This window comes from Vombatus ursinus, unplaced genomic scaffold, assembly GCF_900497805.2.
Source record: "Vombatus ursinus unplaced genomic scaffold, bare-nosed wombat genome assembly UNPS02014812.1, whole genome shotgun sequence".
NCBI classification, from domain to species: Eukaryota; Metazoa; Chordata; class Mammalia; order Diprotodontia; family Vombatidae; genus Vombatus; species Vombatus ursinus.
In genome coordinates, this window is record NW_020954590.1 from 100,611,463 (window position 1) to 100,618,282 (window position 6,820).

The 6,820-nt window shown below is 38.5% G+C and overlaps 1 pseudogene; it reads left to right on the forward strand.

Moving 5' to 3' along the window:
• The first annotated feature begins 1,152 nt into the window (after positions 1-1,152).
• LOC114054033 lies at positions 1,153-6,407 on the forward strand (annotated as a pseudogene).
• Positions 6,408-6,820: the final 413 nt, after the last annotated feature.

A 6,820-nucleotide genomic window follows, 5' to 3' on the forward strand; every position in this document is an offset into this window, starting at 1 on the left:
AAGTGTGTTCCTTGTAAACAACATTGTAGGATTCTGGTTTTTGATTTACTCTGAGATCCACTTCCATTTTATGGGAAAATTCATCTGATTGACATTCCACTAATGATTACTGCCTAAGTATTTCCCCCCATCCTATTCTTCCTCTTGTCTGTCCTCTCCTTTTACCCTTTCCCTCTTCACCAGTGTTTTGTTTCTTTCTACCACCTCCCTTGATCTGCTCTCCCTTCTGTCAACCCCCTCCTCTCTCCCGCTTTACTTGATCTCCTTCCTTCCTACTTCATTGTTGGTTAAGAAAGATTTTCATATTCAACTGATTGTGTATGTGATTCCCTTTTTGAGTCAAATACTGACAAGAGTAAGGTTCAAGAGATGCTCATTGCCTACCCTCTCATCTTCCCTTCCACTGTAATAGGTCTTTGGTGCCTCTTCATCTGAAATTATTTAGCCCTTTCTACCTCTCCCTTCCTTCTGCACCCATTGTACTCTTCTTTCTCATCCCTTAATTTTTTTATGTCATTCTGTCAAATTCACCTTATGCCCATACCCTCTGTCTATGTACTATTGTACATAGTACTATGTACTATTGTACATAGTACTATGTACTGTCTAGCTGTACTATTAATGATACAATTCTTTCTAAAGAATTACTAGTCTCATTTTCCCATGTAGAAATGTAAATAGTTTAGCTCTATTGAATCCTTTCTGTTTTCTTTTCTCTTTTTATATGTTTATGCTTCTCTTGGGTCTTGATCTTGAGGTCAAATGTTTGGTTTAGGTCTGGTCTTTTCCGTATGAAAGTATGAAGTAATTTTATTTCATTGAATGACCATTTTTCCCCTTGATGTATTATACTTAAATTTGCTGGGTAAGTGATTCTTAGTTGTATTCCTAGCTCCTTTGTCTTTTGGAATATCATGTTCTATGACCTCTGATCCTTTAATGCTGAAACTGCCAAGTCCTGTGTAATCCTGACTGTAACTCCCCCATATTTGAATTGTTTCTTTCTGACCACTTGTAGTATTTTTTTTCCTTGACCTGATAGTTCTGAACTTTGGTTATAATGTTCCTTGGAGTTTTTATTTTAGTATCTCCTTCTTGAGGTGATCAGTGGATTCTTTCAATGCCTATTTTGCCCTCTCATTCCAGGACATCATGTCAGTTTTCATGAAAGATTCTGTCCAGGTCGTGCTTTTGATTATGGCTTTCAGGTGATTCAATGATTCTGCTGTTGTCTCCCTTGGATCTATTTTCCAGGTTGGTTGTTTATCCCATGAGGAATTTTACATTTTCTTTCATTTTTTCATTCTTTTGAATTTGATTGATTATTGATGTCTCATAGAGTCATGAGCTTCCATTTGCCCAGTTCTAAATTTTAAACTGCTGTTTTCCTTAATTAGCCTCTGTGCTTTCTTTTCCATTCCATCAATTGTACTCTTTAAGGGGTTGTTTTGTTCAGTGGATTTTTGTATCTCCTTTTCCATTTGGCCAATTCTACAAGCAGTTTTCCAAGCTGTTGACTATTTTTTTCATAATTCTCTTGGATTACTCTCATTTCTTTTACCATTTTTTCTTCTACCTCTCTTATATGATTTTTAAGCCCCTTTTTGAGCTCTTCCATGAGTTCTTTCCGGGCTTGAGACCATTTCACATTTTTCTTTGGGGTTTTTCCTGTAGGTGTTTTGACATTGTTGTCCTCTTCTGAGTTTGTCTTGGTCTTCCCTGTCACCATAATAACTTTGTAGAGTCAGATTATTTTTTTTGGTTATTATTTGCTCCTCTTTTTTGGAGGGGGGTTTTCCTTTTTTTTTAAATTTGAGCTCTGTGCCAGGGGTGGAAGAGGCACTGTCTCAGGCTCCTTGTGCTAGTGGCTACCAACCCTGGCTGTTTAATTGGTGCTGCATTGATGTTGCCCTGAGGCCCTTGAAGGACCCTCATTTCTGGTGATGTGCTGAGGGAGTAGAATGGGGGTTGCCTGGAGCTTCTGGAGACTGTAGGGATCTGGTTCTTTACCTGGTGTTGAGATGCAGTCCTAGTGGTAGTATCTGGTGTGTGCTGAGGGTGTTTATGCATTTCCCTGGGGCTACACTGAAATACATGAAAGTCTAGCTGCTGGACCATCCTGTTTGCCAGGGGCTATGCTGAAGCATGTGGAGGTCTGATCTCTGGGGGAGATTCCTTTAGGATTGCTAGACCCAGTTGGGCCTGAGCACTTCAGAGATCAGGCAGGAAGCCACCCCACAAAAGTTCCAGGGGCAGCTGCCTTAAAAATCTCTCTTGCTATAGAAAACTTAAGTGTTTTCAAGTCAACACTCATAATCACATATTTACCATGCTCTAGGTCCCTAATATTTCCTTACCCCCTGACTCCCTTTCCCAAATGGAAGAGCTAAGAAAGTGCCTTATTCATATGAGAGTAAATCGAAATGACTGAACAAGAATAATGAAACACTGTAAATAGTGATAATTCAGAAATTTCCCCTCCAAAGATAAGGCAAATCAAGATAGAGAATCCCTTGGGAGGCTTATAAAGTAAGCCCTGGAAATGGATACTTGCTTAGGATAACCTTAACTAACTAGGACCACCCATCCCTTTTCCTTATTTAATTCCCCAGCACCTTCATTAAGATAAATTCCATCAATAGTTTACATGTTGTGTGTATGTGTGCATATGTGTATTTTTCTATGAATTTAATTTTGGAATATCTAACACTGTTAAAGTCTAATAATGAACTGGTTCCATTTTATTCCGGGAATCACTGGAAATAGATTCTTAATTTGTTTTATATGTTTTGATTGTCTCTGGAAATAATAAAATAGGTGTCTTTCTTCATTAGTCTTTGCCATTCTTTGCAGGTACTGAAACTCATAAATAATGTAAAGAAATGATTCTTTAAACCACATACATTCTCACAGCCCAGGCTAGTTTCCCCTCACAAGGTATCTATTATGTCCAATTCTCAGGACAAAGTGGATGGAAGAAGAAGAGGTCATTGGTTCTACCTCCAGGCTTTCTGATTCTCTTTCATTTTTAGGAGTCAGACTTTTGAAGTCTACACTAGGAAATGCGTTAGCAAGTGGCCTTCCCAAAGGAAACATTGATAGCAACTGAATTTTTGCTGTAAGCAATGACTTCCTTTATTTTTCTTTTTTCTTTTAGCTCAAAGGTTGAATTTATGAAAAATATTAATAAAATTGCAGGAGGACAGAGCTAAATTAAGAATGGGGTGCATTGGATACCTTAACTCTATAGAAAATATAATTCATAAGTCAAAATCAGAAAAAAAAGATTTAGTGGAAGAAAATTTCATAGAGACAGTAGATAAGGTAAGCATCTCCATTTCAAAATACTTTCAATATATTTTATAATGGGTGAAACTCTCTATCTCATATATCACTAAGAATGATTTCATTTTCTGGAATTTATTTGTCCCTGTCTATACATTAGAGATTTTGTATTTTTATGATATCTATGTTACATTTTTATTATATCTAATATATTAGAGATGTTATATTTATATTATAATATAATGCATTTAGAAGATAAGTCACTTAACCTCTCAATGCCATGGGTAATTTCTCAGGATTTAACTATTTAGTCAAAGACATGTTGCATCTATAGTTGTAGAGGGATGCCTCACATAGATAATTCCATAGAGGGGCAGATTATTTTACATATACAGCTGTCAGCTATATACTACTCTAATATTTAACTTCTGAAAGAATGAGCTCCTTTCTCACACTGGCCCTGAATATGCAAGTGAAAGTAAACTCCACATTAAAGATCACTGAAATATTATTTCAGAGCTTCTCTTGTGCAGCTGTTTTCAGCGATACTTCTAGGGACCCGAAAATTTTCAGTTCTTCCAAGGTGCTATGATAAGGGGTGAGGTGTTTTCTCTCCACCACCACAAGAATCTTCACCACACCAGCATTTCTCCTTGCCCCATGACCGCCCCTCAGAACTGTGACCCAGATCCAAGCACCGGTAAAGCAAGAGATTCCTGCCTCAGTGCTGGCAAAGAGATCCCTGCAATCCCCCTCTGATCAGCCACTTGATTTCTCCTCAGTCTGTGGACCAGAAGCTCAGGAAACAGCCACTGCCCCGGGCCGCGCTTGAGAATTGTGGCTGAGACCTAGCTCCTTCTCTCACCGCAGTCACAGACTTTTCCCACTGACCTTCCAAGTTGTCTTTGGTGTTCAGGGGTTAAGAAGTCTGGAAACCACCACAGCTGCCCACAATTCAGTCCTCTGAGGCCTGCTACAGCATCGCTGCGGCCTGTGTGCCCCTGCCAAACTGCGCTTCTCTCCTAGCTTGGCGCAATATACCTTTCTGATCAACCATCCAGGCTGTCTTGGGCTGGAAATTTGTTTCACTCTGTCTTTTTGTGGGTTCTGCTGCTTTAGAATTTGTTTAGAGCCATTTTTCTAGGTATTTGGAGTGGTTTGGGGGGGAGAGCTTAAACAAGTCACTGCTTTCCCTCCACCATCTTGGCTTCTCCCAAAACTTCTCTTGTGCCAAGCTACTCACACTCCTCGCTCTTTGGAGCTGCTGAACTCAATAGTTCCCTATATTGGCCTGACAAGCTGAAACTATTCAAGATACCTGAAAAAGTATAGCACACAGAGGAGGAAATGGATACCTTTGCCCTACAATCAAAGATTGCCCAAAGATTGCCTTGATTATCAATATTTTTCGTTCAAAAAAGGAAATCTTCCTTCAAGTGATAATTTCCAATGCCTCTTATTCTCTGGATAAGATCCACTATGAAAGTTTGACAGATCTCTCAAACTGGGATGTGATGAGGATTTGAATATTTACATCATCCTGAACCCTCAGTAGTATACCCTGACTTTAATAGACACTGACATTAGAATAATAAAGACTAACCATTGCCAAGTCTGACACCAAGACTTCCATGAAGACTTTGCAGACTGGAATTATCATCTCCATGATTGGTCAATTTGGTGTAGCTTTCTATTCTGCTTACCTAGGTGCATTGAAAATGCCAAGGTCATTCACTGTATCACAGGCAATCATCAGTCATCCTGACTTTTGTCTTGCCACTGGACTTCAATGCCTCTTGAAGAGAAAGTGAGGCAGAGGACTCTTTGCAACTCTACCTCACTGAAATTCAATTCCCATGAAAGTCAAGACATCAGGATCCTCTTTGAAAATGAAGGATGAACAACAAAACAACAGTAACAACCTAGTGGAAGAGGAGGTAGTTGTCATCACTAAGATTAATTATGATGAAGAGCATGCCTGAGAATCTTTTATTGGTAGCTCCTTCACAGTCTGAGTTGACCATGGTAAGTCTATTGATAGGGACACCAAGGTGGTCTTACATCTAAAATAAGACCAGGAAAAATAAAAGGATGTAGAGGGTATGTGGACCAAAGAAGTTGTAAAGAAGTTCATTGGCTACCCCCATCACACTTTATTTGAAGAAATAATGAGAAATAGAAATGAGTGATGATGAAACAGAGAAAGACAAAGAGAAAAGGGGAAATACAGTTAAAGATAAGAAAAACCCCAAGATTGAAGATGTAAGATCAGATGAGGTACATGAAGGAAAGGACAACAAGAAGAAAACCAAAAAGCTCAAGAAGCAATATGTTGATCAAGAAGTGCAGAATAAACCTAAGCCAATCTGGATACGTAAACCTGATGATATTAGCCAGGAGGGTTAGGGACTCTGCCAGTCATCTTGACTTTTGTCTTGCCATTGGACTCTTAAGACTCTGGAGGAGAGAATGAGGCTGATGACTTTGCACAGCTCTGCCTCACTTAAGTCCAACTCATGCCCAAGTCAAGACATCAGCCTGGTGATGTCATTGTTTCTGTTTGAGAATGAAGGACAAACAACAACAACAACAGCCAGGTGGGGTATAGCATGTTTTAAAAGAACCTTATTAATGATCAGGAAGATCATTTGGCAGTAAAGCACTTCTTATAGGAGGGTCATCTGGGATTCAGAGCTCAGTTCCCCTTGACCTCATTGAAAACAAAAAGAAAAAGACCATTAAGCTGTATAATGGAGCATGAGTCCCTTATGGACAGTTGTGATGAGCTTTCTCCTGATAATTATAATTTTATCTGTAGTGTGCTGGACTCTGAGGACTTACTTCAATATTTGAAGACAGATGCTGTGGCAGAGTAAGACCCTAAAGGTTCACCATAAGAATATTGTCAAAAAGTGTCTAGAGCTTTTATTTGAAATGGCAGGAAACAAAAATAATGCAAAAAATACTGAGGTCTTAAAAAACAACCAAACCCCCAAACTTAAAATCCAAGAGAACTCAACCAACAGTCATTGTTTATTTGGGCTATTATTCATCACACACCTCCATCAAATGATGAGATGACTTCCTTGTCTGAATATCTATCAGGAATGATGGAAAACTGAAAGTTTATCTACATGTCACTGGTGAGATCAAAGAGTCATTGTCTACTTTTTGTAGTAGCAAAGAATTGAAACAATGCCTATCTCCTGGGGAATAGCTGAACAAAATGTGTTACATGAATACAATGAAACAATAATAATGAATATAGGGAAACATGAGTAGAAATGGAAAGTGAAATTTGCAGTACCAAGAAAACAAAACACACAATGATTATTACAATTTGATTAGGAAATAATAGCAAAACAATTGGTACTCAAAGCTACTCAAATTTAATGACCAAACTCAAAAATCTCAAAAGATATTAAAAGATCCTTCCACATACACCCTCACTGTTGTTTTTTGTTTGTTTGGTTTGGTTTGGTTTTTGCAAAAGTTGGGAGGAGGAAATAGGTGTGAGATACTGCATATAAAACCA